This window comes from Pithys albifrons, chromosome 3 (genome assembly GCF_047495875.1).
Source record: "Pithys albifrons albifrons isolate INPA30051 chromosome 3, PitAlb_v1, whole genome shotgun sequence".
Lineage (NCBI taxonomy): Eukaryota > Metazoa > Chordata > Aves > Passeriformes > Thamnophilidae > Pithys > Pithys albifrons.
In genome coordinates this window covers 51,372,681-51,395,325 of record NC_092460.1, presented here as the reverse complement: position 1 = coordinate 51,395,325, position 22,645 = coordinate 51,372,681, and the positions used below count along the sequence as shown (strand labels likewise).

At 47.7% G+C, this 22,645-nt stretch overlaps 1 protein-coding gene across 4 annotated transcripts in view; it reads left to right on the top strand.

Moving 5' to 3' along the window:
- Window positions 1-350: 350 nt before the first annotated feature.
- The window catches only part of TCF20 (transcription factor 20), a 132,518-nt gene continuing 110,223 nt past the window's right edge, over window positions 351-22,645 (top strand). For 2 of the 4 annotated variants that reach the window (XM_071551903.1, XM_071551897.1), the window contains exons 1-2: window positions 351-616; window positions 12,913-13,023. The gene's annotated coding sequence lies outside the window, so the exon portion shown is untranslated. Of the gene's footprint in view, window positions 617-8,249; window positions 8,429-12,912; window positions 13,024-22,645 lie in introns of those variants that run through there. The other 2 variants (XM_071551898.1, XM_071551901.1) reach the window with 2 other exon arrangements.

Sequence of the window (22,645 nt, the reverse complement as noted above, 5' to 3'; positions counted from 1 at the left end):
CCCGCCCTGCCCCGCTCCGGGCCGGGGGCTGCCCGCTCTGCCCCACTGCCCGCCCTGTCCTGGCTCCGGGCCGGGGTCTGCCCGCTCTACCCCGCCGCCCCCGCTCCGAGCCGGGGTCTGCCCGCCCTGTCCCCGCTCCGGGCCGGGGTGTGCCTGCCCTGCCCGCTCTGCCCCGCTGCCCCCGCTCCGGGCCGGGGTCTGCCCGCCCTACCCCGCTGCCCCCGCTCCGAGCCGGAGCGCCGGCAGCTGCCCCAGCGCCCCCTCCGCGCCCCCTCCGCGCCAGCCCCGCGGCGGCGCCCGCCCCGCCGCGGGCTCCTCCTCCTCCTCCCTCGCCGCCGCCGCCGCCGCCGCCGCCGCCCGCCAGTCGGGCCCGACTCCCGCGCCCGCTGCGGGGCCTGCGCTGGCGGAGGGCGGGCACGGAGAGCGCAGGGAGAGCAGCGAGGAGCAGCGGCGGAGCCCGAGCCGCCGTGTCACATGAGCTGACAGGACCCGCTCCCGTTCCCGTCCCCTCCGCGCAACAAAGACTCGGAGCTCCTGTGCCGCCGCGGGCCGGGGCGGGGCGGGCCGGGGCGGGGCCGCGCTGCCATGGGACCCTGAGGGCCGCCGGCCCGCACAGGTAAGCGGTGGCTGCGGGCGGCCTCTGCGGGGGTCTGGTTTGTTTTCGCCCGCGGGAGGGGAACTCGCGCCTCAGCGCGTCCTCCACCGCCTCCCCGCGGGTGAGGGGCCGGGGGGCTCCGGCCAGCCCCGCGCGGGGGTGTCTGTCCCGCTCGGTCATCTCCAGTTCCTGCATGGTACTTCATTTTTTACGGCGATGAAACAGTTAAAGCCACGGGGGTTGTGCATTGCCACCCTCCTCCTTCTCCCCTTGCCCATCTCCCTTCCCTCCCCCCTTAATGGACCTCCACGTCGTGACCTTTCTGGCTGTTAAGGATAATACCAGGGGGATCTTTATTTTAGCTAAAGCGCCGTCCTGCTTCCGAGCTGCCTTCCCCAGCCAGACTCCTGCCGGCGGTGGCGGGCAGCCCCTCGCCCCCCGGGACCTGCCCGCGGGGACCGTGGCTGGAAGTTGTTGACAGTGGCGGGGCGCGCACGTGTGGCACACGCTCCCGGAGCCACCGAGGCTACGGCTGGAAACTCCACTGGGAGTCCCCGCGGCCGCACTGGCGGCCGGAAAATACCCCGGCAAGGCAGGCGGCTGAGCACTGCTAGTGTGGGAAGCCCTCTCCCCGGGCTTTGCTGCCTGTGCAGAGTGTGATGCTTTGAAGGGGTGCTGGGGGCATAGCGGTCAGAAGAAGTTTGTGGGTGGGAGAAGAGGGGCCCGGGGCGGTGAGCTGGGGGTGCAGGAGGGGCTTGCAGGGAGCTGAGGTGGGAAGAGTGGATGGGAATGAGGGGCTGTGGACAGCCTGGGCAGGGTGCTTGGCCCCACCAGTGCTTCTATGCGTGTGTGTTTCAGATGCTGCTGAAGTGAACAGTGTTATGTGTGAGGGATGGTGGGTTTTTATTTTTTTTTTATTTTAATTGTATTTTTGGCTTGCAACACTCTATGCTGTGATATGAAAATAGTCCACTCCTGGGCATGGTTAGCATCTTCCCTCATATGCCAAGTGGCCCTGGCTTGAGTTTTAACGGAGGGGCCTCTCAGCCCTCATTGTGGGACTCCAGCTGGGAGTGTCCCTGGGGAAGGAGTCTCCCTCTACGTGGTTATTTTAGCTTACGGGGACGGAGAAGAAACCGCAACTCCCTTTCAGGGGGAGATGCCTGGGCAGCCTTGATAAGTGTGTTAAATCTCTTCTTTTTAAGTCAAAATTAAACACAAGCAGAGCTAGGAGGTCAGGAGGAGCAAGCCACCTGCTGCCAGGTGCCTGTGAGGGCAGAAAAAGTTTCTCGCGAAGCCATTTGTGTTCAGGCAGTGGTGCATGACTGTGGTTCAAGCAGTAGGAAAACGATGGCATGCCAGGGAAGGCAGTGTGGAGTGTGGAAGGCAAGGGTGCGTAGCGCCTTCCATTGCAGCTCATGTGCCCCGAGGTGTTTTCACATATTCTCTCATTGCAGGGCTTGGAAAGAAAGGGGGTGCACGAATGAAGAGGTTGGGCAGGTACTGTTGTTAGCTTTGACTGTTCAAAGACTATGAGTTAGCCCACGTGTGCTGCTTCCACCCCACCATTTTTAAGGAGTGCCATTGGGGTCCTTGTTGGTGTCCTTCAGGGTGAACCTCATTTTCAAGTTTATGCCTATTTTTGTGTAGAGATGGACCTGGAGTTTATTTTTAATGAAGGCAAGAATTCATACACAGTGTGACTTCAGTTAAAGCAGCAAATGCTCCAAAACTGGACAAAATTGTGAAAGTAGACAGTACTGATTTTACTTGTGCATTTTTTCCACAAGTCCTTCTTTTTCCAAGATTCCTGTCCCAACTCCCCTACCTTTGCAGGTGTTTCTTGGTTGTGGTGGAGAACAGAAGGGAACTTGTCTGTAGCTGGGTCAAGTTCTGCTGCTGAGGGCTGAGAATGTAACTGGTTTTTAGCGTAACCAGCAGTGTCACAAGGGCCTGGACTGGGACCTGGAGAGTTTGTTTCATTTGGATCATTAGCTGCCATGGAAGACTAATGATGGTGGCTCCCAACTTGTGTCTTCACGAAATAGGAGAAAAAATGGGGTTTAGAGTGGATGGGAGGCTTGAAGCGAAAGTTCATTTGTCCCTTCCCTTCAAAAGAATGTGCAGCACATTTCTGAAACTGAGTCATCAGGTAGAATTTATTTCAAGTATTTTAAGCTATTTGAATTTGATGCACTTTGGCCACATGTGCAGTGGAAGTTGTTAGACAGTCTTGCTCAGATTTGTCCTGGCTGGGCTCAAACAGGTGATGAGGGAGTTTCCTTGCTGTGGCCCTTTCAGATCCAAGCAGAGCAGAAGTATCTTAAAAGGGGTGGAATATTTTGATGCCCTGTGCTCTGAGCAAACTGGGAAATGAGTGCAGGGCTCTTGTGCACCAGCCAGGCTTGGATGCTCTGCCTCCCACTGGCAGACCAGTGTTACCTTTTGACTCCCAGGGCTGTGCTTCTTGAGAGGTGCAGCACAGGATCTGGCACATGGTGTTTGGAGGGCAAATTCCCTCCAAAGTCACTTTGTCATGGAAGTCATAACAAGGATGCACAGATTCAGGAAAGATTATTAGTGTCTGATGACCTGCCCAGGATTGTGTAATGACACTGAGAAAGAGGTAAAAGGTTTTATACCCCATAAACTTGGTTCTCGCTTCAGGGTGAACCACAAGGCTTTTGAAAATGTGTGAGTTTGATGGCTCCCTGGTAACTGCAAATAGGTGCAAACATTAATCACTTAAAACAAGTCCTTAAAAATAAGAACAGACACAGATACAGGCTCTAGGCAGGAAAGTGAAAGAAGAGCTAATTGCTATTTTTTGGTGTATTTTTTAAATCACATTTAATCCTGCATCTATGGTTCTGCAGGTGACCCAGCAGCTCCAGCAGTTTATTCATTTATTTAAAACAGCTTTGTAGTTCACCTTGAAAACCACTTCCTGCCATATGGTTGTATTATTTCCCTATGCCACGTTTTTTGCTAATTATCAAGACCATTTGCTTTAAAATAGGTGTTTTTAATTTCACAGCCTTGTCTGCCTCTCCTGCTTGATCCTGCCCTGGAGTCAAGAGGCTGTGTCTGTTCGTTCTCCATGGCAACAGGCTGTGATTTACTTATTTCAATTTAATTAAAAAGCAGATATCAAATTCCAGGCATCTTATATGTTCCTTATACTAGAAAAGTACCAGGTGGATCAGTCTCCACAACAGATCTACCAAGCTCAAAAATAAAATTCCCAGCCACTGGTAAGCCACTGGTTTCTTTGCCTGTCTGTCGGCTTTGGAAGGGTTCAGGAGAGGCAGTAGTGCTGTGGTCTGTCCTCAGGTGGAGAAGATGGGGGCTGCTAGACTGGGGTCATGGTAAGAGTCGAGTTCTGGACTCCTGTAGTGTTACCGATTACACTGGGGTGCAAATCAAAACATCAGGACTACCTGCTCAAGCCCATTATGTTGCTTCTCCTCCTGCTGATGTTGTGCAGCTGCTGGGAGATTTCAGGGCTTGAAAGGCTGGCATGAACACCCCAGATGTTGGCTGGGACGAGGAGCGAGGGTTGTGTGCTCTGTGCGTGACTCTGCTGGGCAGGCGCTTCTGCAGCAGCTGCATCTGTTGAGTGTGACACCATTGCAGGCTGGAGTGAAATGGGCACAAGCATCAGTGGGCACAAACATCAGCGCTTGCTGCAGTGAAAATGCAGAAAATGGCAGTTCTGCTAGAAATGGGATTGTGTTTATCAGCTTTTGCCACGTGAGAGATTGTACAAGTCCAAATCCTTTGGTGTTCCATTTGGGTTTTTGGTCCATCTTGAAGCTTACCTGTTTTTTTTTGATGCTTGCTTGATATGGCTTTTGATTTTAAGCTGGTCAGAGCACAGAACCCACAACACTCTGTTGATTTAAGCATGCCTGGTATTTGTATGCAGGCTAGAAATGAAGGCCTGAATAAGTTTTCCAAGCTCTGCGGTTCTACAAATACTAATTTGTGTTAGTCAGGGATAAGGAAGCATATGGGCAATGACAGGCAGTTGCAGGCTAAAGAGAGGATGGTGTCAGGAGAGGACCCTGGACGTGGATGGAGGAGCATGGTGAATTTACTAACCCACAGGTGTTAGGTTTGGTAGTAAATGGATGGAGTGGAACCAGTGTAATTAAGGAGTGTCAAAGTTAACACTTCCTTTTGCCTTCAATAGCAACACCCCAATTCTTAATAGGATTATTTTCCCTTGAAGGGACTATTCAGATGACTCAGCCTTTGGATTACCTGTGTGCCAGTGGTGGTTGCTTCCTAGAAGAAGCTGGGCCTGCTGAATTGTATAACTAGACTCAAGTGTTATTTCTGGGCTCTGCTAATATGTGGAAGAAGACAAGTTGGCTGTGCATTTTTATTAAGCCTCAAGGAGCAGTTATCATCAGAAAAGTGCCTGCACAAAACTGCACCTTTGGATTTTTTTTTCCTTTAGTGTTGCTACTCCTAGTGCTTTTTCATAGTCACTAGCAGGCAATTCTAACAACAGACAAAGGTTCTTGCTCCTGCTGGCCCTGCCAAAGGCCATGACGCTGTGTTAGAAAATACTGGATTCTCTCCTGGCTTGCTTATCTTCATCGACTGAAATTGTGTACAGAGCTTCTAGCTGAAGATTCCTGGTGCTCATGCACCAACTGGAAGACCTCTGAGTCCATGAAGTTGGCAGTTAAGCATGTGCTTACTAGTAAAGTGAACATGTTTGGTCTGCGAGCAGTAAATCTGAAATCTCATAATGTTGTTCCTAATAAAAGAGAATAAAACCAAGCGAAACCTCAAAGCAAGCTTTTGTTTGTTACTGTATTTAAGCAGATACATTCAAAAAATTTATATCCAACTGGCAGCATTCTTAATTCTTTATTACTGGTTTTACTAGAGTACAGGCATGATCTGTATTCTTTAAGAGTGCATCTGTTCCTCTTGCTTATCCAGCTTTGAAGTAGACCTCACTGATATTAATTTCTGTATAGCCTGTAACCTCATCTATAAAATGAAGGGAATACTTCATACAGGCAGCTGTGAAGTTACATTTATTGTCTGTAAATTGCTTCTAGTAATTGAGCAGAGGAGGTGGAGAGAAATAAAGACAGTGGAGTAATATGGGTTTGGTTTTTTTAATCAAAAAACTGCATTATTTTTGTTCATCTGATGATATAGAAGCTAATGGGGAAAGAAAAATTCACCCTGAAACTAATTGTTAAGTATGTAATGAAAACAGACTTTTTTTAGCATAGTGATGAAGGCAGCCATCTTGTTTGATAATAACAGAGTCCAATTTAGAAATAGGGAGAATTGTTGGAAATCCTGCAGTACCTCTCATATTTCTGTCTGTTTTGGGTCTGCTCAGTTTTAGTGTCATTCTTTATCTACATGGCTGACTTCATCATCCAGTTCAGAAATGCTCTTGGTAAGGAGAGCATGATAATAATGAAAACTACCTGGTTTAAGTTTTATTAGCAAACACCTCTGTTGCAGGTTTTTCAACTAGGCCCCTTGTTTCGTGCTGACCAGTATTTTTGTTGGATGAAGCTGCAGTTTCACATGGGTAAAGATGGATTTTCTTGCTGTGGCTGAACCACTGTAACCACTTGCTGCTCCTGAGAGGGGTGATCCTGCCTTGCTCCTGGCTCTGTGGCCATATTCCTTGCCTTGTTCCTACTCTGGTGCTAAATGGATCCAGCTTGTTCAGCTTTCAGAAAGCTGACTTGCCCAAAACCATAAAAAAGGTGAATTGTTCTCTCCTGGGACAGAGAGCTGAACCTGCTCACCAGGTTCAGGCTCGTATTGGAGCTGCCGTGCAGGAGGGGTGGGACTTGTTTTGCCAGCAGTGAAAGGTAAGGAATGAAAGAAAGGTAAAAATGCCCCCCTCCCTTTTTGGCAGCAGTGACGTATTAGCCTGGTTTGGTTGTAATGTGAAGCCTCGCTCCTCAGCCTTATTTTTCAGATCCCTTCCTTCCCCTCGATGCCTCTTTTTTTCCCCTAGGATATACTCATGTGCCTCCAGATGCTGACTTCATTCCCAAGCAGTGTTTTCAAAAGGAGAAAAAAAGGGAAAAGGTTGAGTTTCACTGCCTCTTCAATAAAAGACATACTGTAGTTCCTGAGAGCCCGCTGCTATGAGTCTAAGAATTACTATTATTATTAGGCTCATATATTACTATTAAGGGACTCAAAAAACAGTAGCCATAATCCTTCCTTACGAGAGGGCAAAAGGAAACTGCCTGAAGGCACAGCTGTAGGCTGAGTTTGTGATAGATCTTCCCCAAACCTGGTGATGGTGGCTGTTTGGACTGAGGCGCTGGAGCTGGTGGGACCAGGTGGTCTGGGCTAAACAGCAAGGGGAGGGAAACGTCTGAGAATTTTCTGCATGCTGTGTTGAGCCAGGCCTGGAGCTGGGTACCACAGCACCAGGAGAAAGACTTATCTGTATCTCAGAACTGTGACTTGTGATTGCTCCAGGTGCTGTATGTATGGCCGGACTTGACTAACGCAGATTTGGGCAGTGTGTGCCCTTCCAGCCTGCACAGTGGATTTTTAGGTGAGGCACAGCGTGCACAGAACTGGCCCCACCGTTTCAGTCCTGAGGTCCACTGCCACGGCCGAGCGAGCTTGGACAGTGACAGGGAAGTCCTCGGGACTGTCACAGCACCTGGTACTAACGGGGGCTGACCCTGCTGAGCATCTGAGATGTGACCGGATTGGATGGCAGGGAGGCATTGAACTGCCCGGGGACGGTCCCCACTGAGACTGGAACTCAGGACCTTGGGATTCAGAGTCCAGACTGCTCTCCATTACAGCATGGGACCGCCCCTAGCTGCAGGTGCCACTGCCTAACTAATTTTCAGACACTAGCAGAAATTGGAAAGGCCCTGTGGGACACTGCTGTGGTACTGTAGAATGGCACTCCAGTGGTGTAGTGGTGGGTGTGGTGAAGCTCAGACTCCAGGGGAACTGGCCAAGGCAAACTGTGTCTGCTGGCTGGCATGGGTAGTGTTTCTACCACAGCTTTGGTGCAGCTGGATGGTTTGGTGTACCTGCATTAGCCCCTGCTGCCTGTGGGGAAGGTGTCCTGTGAGGCACGTGCACGAGTGTCTGCTGAGCAGGGCACAGTGCAGGTTGGAGTGTGCATTTGGGAGACTGGATGGAGGTGTCTGTTGGCCTACAGGGATTGCCTCGTGGCTAAAGGAGCAGATACCACGCCTGTCTGGTGAATTTTATACAGCATGAAGTTGAAGATAATGTCAGTGAAGAGCCATGTGCCAGAGGCAGCAGGATGCAGTTGAGGTTGTGCATGTGTGGACTGACCCAGCAGCTGTACCTGCAGGAGAGGCAGGTTGCAATCAGTGTGGTATGCAAATTAGAGACATTTGCAGCCATTTTCAAATAAGAAGAGTCATAGGGAGGGACGAGGGAATTTGCTCCAACTTGAGAGTTCCTAGAGATTTGTTTCATGCTGTACTGCAATGGGTTGTGTTGGATTTTTAAAGCATTTAAACCTAAATTCTTCTCATTGGTATTTGAAGACCTTATGGCAAGAGAAAGATTATTATAGGGTTGTGTCGCTTTGCATGGTAAGATTATACACTGGGTGGCTGTTACAGTGGGTTTGTGTTCCAAGGATGGAGTGAATAAAAGGAAAGAATCAGTGCATTGATATTAAATAATGATGCCACTGGATATGCTGAGCACAAAGCATCTTTGTTTTCAAGGATATATTTTTTTTAAAAATCTGACACACTTACAAGCCAGCTGCAGTATTTTTTTAAAAGACACATTTATAAGAGACGGAGCAATATAGAAAATGCTGTAAGTAATCTCATTGAGAAGTGTGTTTTTCTTCCATCCCCTTGCACATGCGTGCAGCCTCTGGGGAAGATGTTAGTGAAGGAACTGGATAATCGGGGTCTTCTCTGGAGCTGCCATTGTTCTGATTGATGTAGTGGGTATTAGCTGGGGAATGTGTACAGATGCATAGGCTGTCTGGGGTTTCATCTCTGCAGTCTCCCTTTTTTTCACTCCTTCTGTATAGAGATATGTATCCTGGCACTTTAGTCTTCCACCTACATCTCTTTCTTTTCTCCTGTAAATACTTGCAGATTTTTTTTTCTTGGTTGTTCTGGCAAATCTTCAGCTGTGCTTGTAATGGGTGACTCTCCTCCTCTGCTGCATAACCTGGCTCATGATGACATGTGTTCTGTAAGCCGGTCTTTTCCTGGATCTCCTTGCTGAATTTTCATGCAATCTGCCCAATCTGGGGGCACTTCATCTGCTGCTGTGTTGGTTGCTCTAGTGAAGATCCAGGTGTTGGAGCTGACTCCAGCAATGCTCCAGCTGCCCTTGGGAGTGCAAAGGAATGTAGTGAAAAAAGCAGCTTTTTTTGGGTCCTGTTTGTCCACAGAATGGGAATGCTGAGGGCACGTTAGAGTTCCCAGGTAGGATTGCAGTTATTAAATAGTACTGGAGGAAGAGGGAGTAGGGGAACACATGATGGTCATTTGAGATAGATTAACAAAGAGAGGCTATTACTGTGTCAACAGCAGACATCCTAACCTGGAGTTTCCTAACCAGGAAATACTTAAAAAAGCTAACCTAGAGAGTGAGAGGGAAGCCTTGTAGGTCTGTGCTATAATTAATTGCCCAGATACCACTGGAGGGGCGGCTTGAAGAAGGGAACTCATATATGAGCCGGGTGTGGCATAGAGAAGGAAACGGGAATTTCCTGACTTTGGTTTGCAATGCTCAAGTGTAAAAGGAATTTTGGACATAATAGGTGGAAAGACCGACTAAAATTAATAGGTAATTTCAAGGGATTTTTTTTGTTTTTTTTTTTTCTTTTTTGCACTGTGTGCTCCTGGCTCATGTTAGTTGAACATCAGTTGAAGCAGTACAAAGCATGCTTGGGAACTGAAGACATTAAGCAGAAAGAGAGAGCGAATCTGATTAGCTTTGCTTTTCGTGCATTAAGCAGAAAGATGGGCTGAAATGTGATTGCAAACAGATAATAGCAGCAGGCTCCTGAGGCACCACCACAACCCAGCGTATGGGGTGATGGATCTAACCATGCCATAGAACTGTTTCTTGTAATAGAAGCCGCTTGTTTTTGTGTTGTGGTTTCTGTTGTACTTTCTAATTATCCTATTCATCGCTGTCTGCCATTTTGAGCCTGGCCACGTGGGATGGCTCAGCCCCCTGGAATGTGTGCCCTGTCAAACACTTCTGCCCTGAATAGTAACCATAGCTCTGGTAGCCAAAGGGTGGAAGGGAAGAGGTGCCAAGGCTCAAGAGTCCTAGCTATTTTTCCCCTTATTTCCAAGAATAAGGGAAGTAACAGCTGCTGCTTTTACCATGTGCGGAAAGATGAGTGAGTGCTGGTGTTGCATGTGAAGTTCCTAACCCCCCTCTGAACATGCAAGTATTGGGGTTTGTTGGGAGGTTTCTAGTGACCTGAAAAAAGGGGCATCTATCACTACTACTTATAAATAATAAGTGAAAGCTGGCCTTGCTACACCAGTCACTCTTCTGGCACAGTAGCAGAGATCCTGGAACCAGTTCCAGTCTGTGTCCTCTCTTCCACACAAAGCAAGTGCAGCAGAGAAAGCAGGCTGGCAGAGACTGGGCTGGTGCAGGCTGCAAATGGAACTGCCGACAGATCATCCAAAATCCCTGCCTGCTGCTGTGGGAGTTTTCTGTGTTGGTGTGGTGATCCCTTCCCCCAGACAGCCTTGGGTGGAAAGAAGAGAAAGCAGACTTTCATTGATGGGAAGTCTAAAGAACCATTTCTAAAGCTGATATGAACTGGGGGAAGGCAAACAGAATGGGAAGAGCAGACCTCTCCTTAAAATGTCTGAACAAAGCACAGTAGCAAACAGCTCATGTGCACGTGTGTACGTATATATGTATTTTAAGGCTAGAAGGGGTGGGTCAGACTAGTGTTTCTGTGACCTTTTCTCAACTGTGTCTTGCCTTTTACTGACTGCTGCCTCTCCTTGCCTGCCAGGGGTCTTCCACTTCCTTCCTGCTGACCTGCAGGGCTGCAGGCAGCCTCCCTATCTGTGGCAGCTCCCAGCTCTGGCTCTGAGCCCAAGCTAATAATCCTGACAGATTTTACTGGCTTCTGCTCTGCTCTGTGCCTTGCTGTAGGGGAGAAGGTGTGTGAGGTTGTGGTTTGCATGACTTCAGGCATCACACCGGCCCTGGGGAAGCCCAAACCTCCTAATAAGCACCGGCTGAGCCTCTGGTAGAGCGTGGCTTTGCCCAGCGAGGCCTCTTGCTTCCCTACCTGCAGGTGACTGGCTAGCACAGATGTCATCCAAACACACCTTCTAATTGTTCCTGGCTGTCTGGAGGATTGCCAGCGGTATGGGGTTTGGGTGGAAGTAGGAGGTGTTGATAGCCAGGAAAGGCAAAAATCATGTACCAGAGAAGGGTAATGAAGATCTTCTCTCGCCACTCTCCCTATGCATCAAAGCACACTTAAAAAAAATAGAACACTCGTCTTTGACCCCCATTAATGACTGGCTTGGTCTGTGTAAGAGTTTTATGAGTCTGTTGCTGCTCCCACAGAGTTTAATTATTGAGAGCCTGAGGTGGAGGTTTGTGCTTTCACTGCTGATGGTCCAGGGTTCAGGCCCTCCTGGCAGGCCAGCAGGGTTGGTTACAAAGGGAGGGTGGCTGGGAGTGCAGCCACTTGCTCCGAGGAGCCCAAGGGAGGCACAGGCTGCAGCTGTGTGGTCCTTGCCGGGGCTGGGAGCGTGTCCTCATTGTGTGAGTTCCACACAACCATGGCATGTCAAATTCAAGGTCTGTGTCCTTATCTTCAGGACACTTACTGGTCTGGACCTGAGGTACCTTAAGTGACACCTAGAGCACCTGGGTGGGCTCATTCGTGTCAGACCCTGATTATTGCTGAGCCCCCAGTCAGTGCTAGAGACTTTGGGCCCTGGTGTGAGACTCTGGCAGAGGTATGTGATTTATCAGCCCTGGGCTACAGACCCTTCCCATTCCCTGGGTAGCATGCCTTTGCCTGCCTTCTTTCTGTGAGCAGACCCCTCCTCTTTTCCCCAGATTCTGCTCTCCACTGTAGCAACCAGTTTTCCTACTGTAAGGTCCCATCCTCAGGCTGCTGCTTCCTTCCCTTTGCAGTACATCAGCTTGTTCTTGCCTTCCCTACTTTTTCTCACCCAGCACTTTTCCGCTGCTAATCCTCCCAAGACTTGAGAACACAGAACAGACCTAAGGAACAACTAAGGAAAAACACTGATGTATCCCTTGTGCAGCTCATGTTCCCAAACAGACAGCTGGTCAGCTAGACCAGGTCCTGCTGACCATTCAGTCAGGTTTCCACTCCTAGTGAGAAGATACATGGCTCTAGGTCAATTAAATGGGGTATGGGCTGGTCTGATGTGTCAGCTGGCCAGCTGAAGGCTCACACTGATGATGCTCACCTTCTAGATGCTTCTGGAACAGGTAAGTTCCTCTTGGAATTGTGCCACCTCTTATGTTGGTGGGTCCTACGGCTTCCAGTGCTCATCAACGCTGAAATGAAACAGGAGTGCCTGTTCAGTGCAAGACTGTAAGTGGAGGTTTATTTCAGAGCAAAAGCAGTTCGTAATGGTGGATCTGGGTTTGGCTGATAGTCAAATAAATTTATGAGTGGACAGGAAAGCCTTATTTGATGTGGAAGGTTCGCACTGTATTTCTCGTACCATGGGCATCAGTACTGAAAATGCTTATGACAGCAGACACCAGGAGCTAGTGGGTCACCTGGTGCTGTGCTGCTGCTGAGGGTTGAGCTTACTGTGCATGCTGGGGCTCACTGCTGTACTCTGCTGCCATTTCTTACCCCCTGAGCTCAGGGACCACTTGAACCTTCTCCTTCTCACATCTGCTCTCCTGCTGTCTTCTTGTACATGCTTGATCGCCTGTTTTCTGCTGTAGCAAGGGCCTGTGGAGGCTCTTGGTTGCATGCCAATGGGCTCTTTATGCTATCCCTATTTAGCCTGGTTTATCCCTTCCCACTCCTTTCCCTATTCCTATTTCATTTCCTCTGGTATGGGACTAATGTTCCAGGTTGTGTTGGGAGACTGGATTGAGCTGAGATGTCAGAAAGAGGGTGGAGGGGAGGATGGGGCTTATACTGGTAGATGGGAGTTTATGTCATCAGCTCAGTCTGTTGATTACTATGGATCTGGCTAAATCAGCTGGATCTGCTAGACAAATGTGTGTCCTGCCTCCACATTCTACTCTGTTTTTCTATTTTTTTCTTTTTCTTTTTTCCTGAAAACTAATAGGATTCTACCCATTGATGATTAAAACAACGCCTGGAGTTTTGGAATGGATGAGATGCATCAATCAAATGTTACCACATTGCACCCAAAGAGAGGAATGCCATCCAGCTGGGGGTAGGGTCTGTTTTTTCTTTGCCCCATCAGTGTTTAGAGTTACTGGAAACCTTTTTGGATTTTTAAATGCAAGAACTTTTAATAGAAAGTATTAGTTTTCAAAATTAATTACTTTATTGTGTGAAAAATTCACTGCTTTCTCCTTTTTGTGATGATATGGAGCAAGGTTGTACCTCTTTGTACTCAAAATGTTATTAATAATCTTGAGGCTTTGCAGGGCTTTGGTAAAGACAACATTTTAGTAACCACTTCAGATATTTTGGGAGGGAAATTTTGTGTTTTAAGTGAAAAGTAAATCTATTCTGATTAGTAAGAAAGATGAAAATAATGTTACTTTTTTCAGAAATGTCAAAGTTCAAATTGTTTGTCCCAGTTCTTGAAATTAATGTAAAACAGGCTAATAGCCCTGCATAAACTGTTCCCCTTGCAACAGGGGAAAGGAAGCAAATAGATCAGTAGGAAGCTGCATCTCTGTGTACTGCTTACAGGCCTGTGGCTACTCTGGCAGCAGGTAGAGCATAGCATGAGACCTGGAATGAAATACAAGGTCAGTGGGAATGTGAACCTGGAGCTTTGCACAGGTGTAAAGCACAGGTTGCAGCCCAAGAAGCAAACTGAAGTGGCTTTTTGGCTCCTTTCACTTGCTAGAGCACGGCTACCCATCATCCTTCTGCTGGTATTGCCACTTGGCAGTTTTAGCAGAGAGGCTGCCGAGACAGACACTTACCTGGTTCCCAGACGTGGGGTGGACCTTCCGGGTTAGGCACAAGAAGATGAGTGGTAGGATTTGTGTCCAGAAGCAACGCTGTTCCAGTTTTGCTCACTTGAAATCTGAAGCTCCTTACGCTTCACATGAATTTGCTGTTCTTTTAAAATGGCTTTTGCTTCAGAAATGAGGGGCCTTAAAGCTGAGGGGTTTGAGAGAGCATACTGCAATGATTCTTTTCTCCTCAGTATGTAAGTTTCCTGAATGAATGGTTTTGAAGGGAAGTAGTACTTCCCTGCAGAGCCTGCCTCTGTAAAGTCTTTAGACTGTCACAGCAACAGCAGGACTACTCATGCAATATTAATAATTAATGTGTGTCCTTCATTTTGGACCTGTGTCAGTCATTTCAGCCTCCGCAGGCTGGAAGAGAAGAGAAAAGCACACATGAGTTTTGCTGCTGTTCTCTCTGCATATGTTCTCAAGGTAGTGAGAGGATTTGAGTCTCCAGAGAATGTCTATCTGGAACCGTTTAGCACCACTCAATTTACAGAAGTAATACCAGAAACCAGCACACCGGTGTCTCATTTCAGTCATATCTGCATAGGGTTGTATTGCTTTTGTTGGACATCCATAACAAGTGTGGTTCAGATGTTTGTGAGCTTTGCCTGGTTGCAGTAGGTGAGAGAGAGGTGAACCTTTTATGGGTCCCTCTTGTGGGATGAACCCAGCCAGGGTTTTGCTGCATGTGTATAATCAGCCCCAAATGTATCCGTCCTGCTGCAGCTGGACATAACTGCATTCAAAACTGGGCTTCATGTCCTTGATTATCTCCCCCACACTCTGCTGAATGAAGGGAGATAGTTGGCTACTTTGTGTGTTTCCTGAATAGGTCTTGCTTGAGGAGAGGAAAGCAGAGAACTTTTTGAGCCAAATGAAAACTGGTCTTCAGAACCAAGGCTGATGAGAGGGTGTCACCAGAGAATTCAGCTGGTTTAAATACAAACTGTTGGTGAGTTCTGGAGTTTACAGTTGCAGGTTTGTGCTTGGTGTTAGCAGTTACCTGAACACCTTCCAGCTTGGCTGTTGACTATGTACTCCTTCAAATTCTGTAGGAATCATGGCACTGTGTTTCAGGGAGTTTTGGAGGGCCAGAGGTGTAGCATGCATGGACTAGTTTTTGTGTTTCAGCGAGTCTCTGTTCTCACAGGCAGGTACTGAACGGTTTGAGTCAGATTGGTTTATTCAAGTGGTATTTAGCAAGCAGGTAAGCAGTTTGCAGGAAGCTGGAGAGTTGGCTCCCAGTTGTTGCTCATGATCCAAAGTGGTTGTTTCACCTCAGGTAGTGGGGGACCTACAGGTTCTGTGTTGCTGGGTCATGGATGGATGGATGGATGGATGGATGGATGTGACCATCGAGGAGGGAAGAATGTTCTGCAAGGACTTAATCTGTGTCTTAAGCTTGAAATAGCTTTACTGAGGAAAGACAGATTTCTGGAATAGTTGTTGGGGGAAAGCCAATGTTTCTTTAAAACTGGATTGTATTGTTTCAAATTCAGTTTTTGACTGTCTTGTCTTGGAAGAAAATTTGTCTCAAGAATGGCTCCGCGTGTGCAGAAGGATCTGCACAGAGATTGATGAATAAGAAGAAACTTGGTATAATTGTTTTATGTTGCACTCACTAAAAGAACTTTTAAATTGAGAGTGAATTTTTCACCATGTTTTGTACCTTTGTATTTCAAACATACTCTCTTTCCAGATTCTCTGTTTTGTTAAGCCTCCCTGAGAACTTGTATGTACAGTTTGAAGAAAACAGGATGTAACCTAGTTAAGATTTCTTGAACTTAGATTTTAATACTTAAATTGCATAGCTAAATGGCTTGGCTGCTGCTGAATGGTTATAGTTCAGAATGAAACTAAGATGCCTTGTTGGACTTCAGATGTCTCGGTTGCAGCAATGAGAATTGTTTTTTTCCTTTTCCTCCTTTTTGGACAGATAAGGCAGGAGCCTCGCTCCTGGCTCTGCACTTGTGTGCTTTGTCTAGTGTACATGTACATTGGTAACAAAGGGCTGCACAGCAGCACTGGTTTCTTCTGCAAAACACAGAATTGGGAAGCTGAGTTGGAAGATTCTCTTTCCTTTTTCTCCTTTTTTTTCTTTTACCCCCTTTCCCTCCTCTTTACAAGATGTTACTTTAAATAGGGAGCTGTTCAGCAGGTTGCAACCAGAATTCTATAATAAGATCTCTGTTCACTCTCCCTACTTTTTCACATGCAAAGTTGTGGCTGTAATTATATGACAGCTGCCCTCTTGGCTGACGTGCAGCAGATTGAACTGGGGATCTCCACAGCTAAAAGTGTGAGCTGCTACTCTGTGAGCTAAAGCTCTGTAGCTGGAGGCTGTAATGATCTATATCCTTCATGACTGAGTGTAGAAGGGAGCTGCAAAAAGCACTTGCTGAGTTATCGTGCATGCAGGATACTTGCTGTGTGCCTGGTTACTTTCCAGGTGCACTGGAAGCTTTTTTTTGAGTGGTTTGTGATAATTGTACAAACTGTTGTCAACTCATGGGTGCTTTAAAATGATGCTCCGTTCTGAAGCCTTTCTACCATAAATAAACCAAGTTTACTAGGCTGTTAGGCACAGACATTGCTTGCTGTATGTGTAAGTTGTGCTGAGCATGTTACTGGAGTCCTTCAGCCCTAATGCAATGTAAGTAATTGGTACCAAAATTGAATGCAGTATGAAAAATTCTGCAGCACCAGTGATGTTCAGACAAGTTTGCTTTTATGCTTTGCTGGAATTGTTGGAATCCCTCCTGTTTCCTGACGACCAGGAAAACCTGAGCAGTGCCAAAGTTTGTCAGGCTGAGGAAAAGTGAAGGGAAGCAGAACCATATGAGCTTCATGAGTAGTGTCAGCCGTGGGTAGCTTCTGCAACCAGTGTTGTGGGAGAGGGAAAGTGTGTTACAATTTGAGACATTAGTTTTGAACTTTGTTATGTTCTTAACACCTCCTTTCCCCACATCCCCAAACAAAAAAACCCGACCCAAAACCCAGATCAAAACCCAAACCAAAAGGTCTAGCTTTAAATGGGATAAAATAAGTGTTCCTGTCAATCTGCACAGTTCAAAACCCAGCTGATCTTTCCCCATTCAAAAAATATAAAAAGAAAATGTGTAAGGGATGCAATCAAACATTAAAGTAAAAACTGAGGCAGTCTTTCAGACGTCAAACACTTAAGTTAGTGCCAGTCCAGTGTGTCAGAAACTCACTTGATACTGTATATATTGTCAATAGGGACCTTCTCTGCTGTGAATTCAGGTAATTTCCTTATATCTTAGGCCATGTCCAATTACACAAGTCTGACCATACTAAATCATAGTTTAGTAAATGCCCTCCCTCTACCCTGGTCACATCCTTCACTGCCTTTCTTTGCGTGATTTCTTGTGCACACAGTTAGTATAAAGATATCTGTAGCATGGCCTAAGAAATTCCTGTTTCTGCACCTCACTTTCCTGCCCTGTACTCCCATCAACCCATTTGTTATGTGGATGTAACCCTTGGCAGGACTGTGCTGTAACTTACATCAGTGACCTGCGGTGGGTCAGAAGCCCTGTCCCTCCAAATATGCCAAAAGACCCAAGCTACAGTGATCTAATCGGCAGTGCTACCTTACAAACAGCAGTGCTGACAGGACTGGGAAGATACTGCAGGAGGGGCAGAGGAAGTTTCTTAAGTCTGTTATCCCTGAGGCATCTTATGGGACTGACCAGATTAGGCCACTTCACCAGTCCTGGGCTTGATTCTCTACTGTCTATCCCATCACTCCTTACAGAGACAGTGGGATGAGGCTTCCCCCACTTCCCATGGGAGCCTGTTCCACCGCCTAATAGACTTCACTATCAGAAAACGTTTCTTGATTATGTTTTAATCATGGGTGTCAAGACTCATGGTCCCTGGGATGACCTGAGTCTGCATCAATACAAGTGCCTTCCTTGCACGTGCTGCCTAGAGCCTGCTCTCCCTTCTCTGGCATTTATTGTAGCCCTGTTTCAGCTGTAGGCAGCTATACCTTACCTCAAACTCTGCTGTCCTCAGTGCTGCTGTTGGAGGCTGTTGCAGAAGTTGAGATCTAGGAGCCTGCATCAAGGGCCTGAGTTGCGATCTGAGATGGGCCAGTCCCATGAAGTAGGATTTCAAGAGTCCAGGCTACTGGCAAGCGAGCAAATACACGCTGAAACAGATTCCTCTAATCTGGATGGAGCCAAGTCCAAGGAATCTGTTACAGCACAGCTATCCCCTGACCTAATTATATTGCTGTCAAACCCAGGAGTGTGGGTAAGGCTCCAGTATATTCCTGCAATCAGTTTAAAACAGGGCTCCTGATTTCTTTTACATGACAAAGTTTGTGCTGTGTTGAAGTGACAAGGAAGAGCAACCCAGCCAAGCTGTTTGCAAGTCTGCAGAAATACCAACCATGGGACTCAGCAGTGAAAACTCTGTGCAGTGTAACTGGCAGGTGTGGGTGAAGAGTCTGCCTTGCTGTAGCTCCTCAGGCAGCAACTCTTCCATGGCTGGTGGCAGGTATGGCCAGGTTTGTGGTGGCTGGCTGTGAGTGGATGGACAGGTTTCCTGGGGAGAATGGCATCCACCCCTGTGCCACAGCCCTGGCGTGCGGTATAGAGTGGTGGCACTAGAAGACTTTTTTCCCCTGCCCAGTACAGAGCTGTTGTTTTGCGCATATGAACTTCATGTTAGCGTTTGCTGTTTTTCAGGACTCTGTGTTGCCAGCTGCTGAACCTCCTCACTTTCATGTATTTGCTTTGCAATGTAGGATGAGTAGAGGCGGTTTCAGTGCTGCAGAGGCAAATAAATCTTTGACTTCTATCATATCATTATGGAATTGGTGCTATTTTCTGATCTGGTTCTAGTAGTCAGACATTTTGCTTACTCTCCTATCTGCTGCTTTAATATTGGTAGACCGTGTTATATGACATCTTTTTAAAGAATGGATGTAATTACTCCAGAACCAGACGGCGTATGAACTCTTTGGATAATGACCTATTAGACTATTCACAACCAGAATGGTTGTGACACCAGAGTTCTGAAGTAGCTTTTCTATTTCTCCCGATTCCATTGGGGAATGCCCAGGGTGCACCCAGTACATCCTCATCCTGCCTCTGTGTCATGCAGATCTTGTCCTGGTTCCCTTCTCACTACCCTGCCAGGGAGTTATTTCTGTGGTGTCCCTGCACAGTTCCTGCTCCTCACCAGCTGTGGGTTCTTTCCCTCCTTGCTCCTCAGAAGTCTTTGTCTATCTTTCAGTGGTGCTTTACCATTGTCAGCTCTTCCACATAGCTCTGTCTTTCCTGACTGTACTGCCTGCTTCACAAGGGAGAGCTTTTTGTGTTCCCCCATTCCCACTTATGTCTCATGCAGAAGTGCATAAAATATGGCCACAGTGTCACCAGACTTTTGGGGTTTTTGTCCTGTTTGACTCACTGCATCTCTTTCATGTTAGCCATGCATGAAGTGTATCCCTCTTCCCTTTGTTTTCATGGGGTTTGCATGTAGCATCTTGCTCTTCTGGGACTAAGTGCCCTGCCTATTGAATCCGAGGGTGTAGTTTTACAAGTGTTGTTTTCAGCAGCTCCTGCTGCTGCTCCTGAGCTGCTTGGTCAGCTGTGCCGGTGCAGCTGAACGTGCTGCTGCACATTGAACTGGATCAGGGAATTGATCTGGATTAAAGTAGCCAAGGTGGAGAGGAAAGCTGCTTAACCCAGTGATTTGCCCAAAGAACTTGAGAATCTACAGTTTAAGGGCACTTTGACTTGACAGTCCTTTGACTAACAACGCCCTGGTATAGAAATCCCTTGTTTCAATGCAGAGTTGCTGCCTCCCACCCTTCAAACCCTCCTCCCAAACTATTAAACCCCAGCAGCCACCTGCGTCAGGCTTAGAGCAGCTGCTGCAGGTTAAGATGTGCTGTGCAGCCGCTCCAGGAGGCATGGGCCACGATGCTGTTTGGAAGGGATGAAGACCTCCTGGAGTAAAAATGGACATGTGGCTGAGTGAGCAAAATCATCCTTGTTGTGCAACATTGCAGACTGAGAAAAAGCTTCTTGCTTACTGTAAATTCTGGTCTGGTTTTACCTCGAGCCTTATTAATGTACCAGGACATTGCTGTGTTGCAAAGTCTGGGAAATACAGCATACCTCTGGAAGCTGGCTCAAAATGTTGAAAATGCTTGCCTCTGCCCTGCCCTGTGGGAGACACTTTTAACCTGCCCCATCCCGCCCAAGCTGCTAGAGTGGAGCCCTGTCTGGTGGCTCTGCTCCTGCTCTTCCCCTCAGCTTTCCTAAACCCTTCCCTGCCTGATCCATTCATGTGCTCCAAACTTCATGCTGTCCTGGGTTTAATTTTTGTTTAAGATCTTCGTTCCTTTAATGACAGCGGGAACTGAAGGCTGTTCTCTGTGGGGGCTGTGGTGCGCGGCTGTGCTTGAGGTAATGAGACTTGATGAAAACCTCTTGTTACTGTGGCAAGATTTCTTCCTTCTCTGTGTTTAAGGAAAGGGGAGGGGGGAGAAAAGAAAAAGTGACAGACCCTGCTGGGTATGTTAATACATTTTTAATGGCTTCCATGTGGCTAGCTGAGGACTTATTTGTCCAACCTGTGAGAAAAGGGTAGCAGCATGTTATTCTTCTGCACCTTTAACTGAGTTTAGTTGGGAGTTGAAATGGGAGAGAGGGGAGGGTTGGGTGAAAATTTCACAGAAATCCTGATGATACAAATGAAATCTGCTAGAGATGGAGGGGGTTGGCAGGGAGAGGAAGATTGGATCCCAGATACCTCCTCCCCTCCCCCTCCCCAAATCTTCCTCTTTTTCTGGAATATTCCACGTCTGCAATCATCAAGAGAGCTACTGTCTCAGACTGTGGTATTTCTACCAGTGGTGAAGGGAGAGATTTTCCTGCAATAATTGCCGTATTTCTGGCGAGAAACAAAAGGGTTTACACTGTGGTGACAAGCTGGGGAAGGGAGGGAGCTGACCGGGGATGCGGGGGCGGGGTGGGGGTGCTGGGCATTTTCCTCTTCCAGCCTTGATGCGCTAGTTAAGCTGCAGGCAGGATGAGGCTGGTGGTCCGAGCCGGCTCCCCGGGGCAGGAGGGGTTTTGCTGCTTTCCCGTTCCAAAGGCATGGAGAGCACCGCCGGGACTGAGGGGCAGCCATGCTGAGGCAACTGTGGGTTCTGGGGGTCAGGAGCCCGGTGGCTGGGGCGGCAGGTCAGAGCAGAGATGTGCTTGATGGAGCTGCGAGAAGAGCGGGAGCTGCCGGTGAAACATTAATGCTGCATAGCCCTGATGAGAGGGGGAGAGAGCAAACACAGAGGAACTCTGGCACTTGGTACGTGCCTGTTAGATGAACAGCCAGGAGAGGATGGCTCTCGTGGCACACTGGCAGGTTGGATGGAAGGGTTATGGTATGGTATGGTCAGGTACAATGGATTGAGCCCACCCCCAGCTGACTCCTGACGCAGAAGGGTTGGGGGAGCAGTGACATCTGTCTTCCGTCGTTGTACTCTCATTCTTAGAAAATCCCAATGAAGGGCAGTATAACCCTGGGGCAGAAAAATCAGGTGGACACCAAACTAGGGTTTTCCTTGCTGCCAGCAACTTGTTGTTCTTCAGGAAACATCTACTGTGCCAGCTCTGTATTTCCCTTGTATTCAGTGACAAGCTCGTCTCTCCATGTCCACTAACAGGAGATCTGTCCACCCAGTGTTTAGCCCATGTGGCTTGTGGGACCTCCTCCAAGTGAGGAAGCCAGTGCATGAGAGGCATGCTCTTGTCAAAACTTAAAGCCATGCCAGTATCTCTTGAGGCAGATGCATGGCTGGGGTCACTGCTGGGAGGAGGCTGGTAAGTTGTTTCCTTGAGTCACTGCCCAGTCCTGGAGTAGCGTGTGTGAGAGTTGGCAACAGCTCTCGCCTGGCTTCTTGTTTCTGTGAAGTGACTGCGGTGCTGGTAAACATCCTGCTGCAAATGAATGCTCCTTCTTGGTAGCAATATCTCTGGGTGTTCCTGAGGCAGCATCCCAGCAGGGTCAAAGCTCTATTTCTGTATTTTTGGGGGAAAATTAAAAGTTTGATTGTCTATTTAATTTTGGAGCCAAGAAACAGTGCTAGACTGGCAACTCTTGGGATATCCTTTGTAGCCTGCCCCTGCCAATGTACCAGATTGCTGACTCCCAGCCAAACTGTCCCCTCTGATTTTTAAGTCACATAAAACAGTTTGTGGGAGATTTCTCTGTGGATACTGTAATGTTCTTTGCGTTGCAGAAGACTGGAAGCACATATGGTGAGTTACTGATATCTGTCTGAAAGGACAGCAACTTGTTAGCCTGTACTGACCGGATTGCTTGGCTGATCTGACCATATCCTTATTTAGATTTAAATTAACTTTCAGCTGATTTAGTAAAAATAGGGTTAGTAGTGAAGCAGGCAAATCAGGGATACAGCTGCATTCTGTGTAAATCTGTTTGTACAGGCTTTTAAGGTTGTTTTACCTGACTGCTTAAAGTGCTTCAGCCTGCCTCTCCTGTCTGCCCCTGTGCAGGCAAGCCATAGTTTTCGATGAGTGTCCACTGCTTTCTTAACCCACTTTTCCAGCTGGGCTGAAGTTGCTGACGGCATTATGACTTATCCAGAAGCATAAGGGAATGTGAATTGGCACAAAATGAAAACCAGGAACCCACCAGGCTCCCAGTCCTGTAAATTCTGGGCTGTTGAAGCCCTATGTTGCTTGAGTAGCCAACAAAAACAGTCAGCTAATACACTCATATTATTATTTTTACTGAAACCTTTTCTACTCATAGTATGCTTATAAAAAAATTGGAAGGTTTATGTTTCTCTCC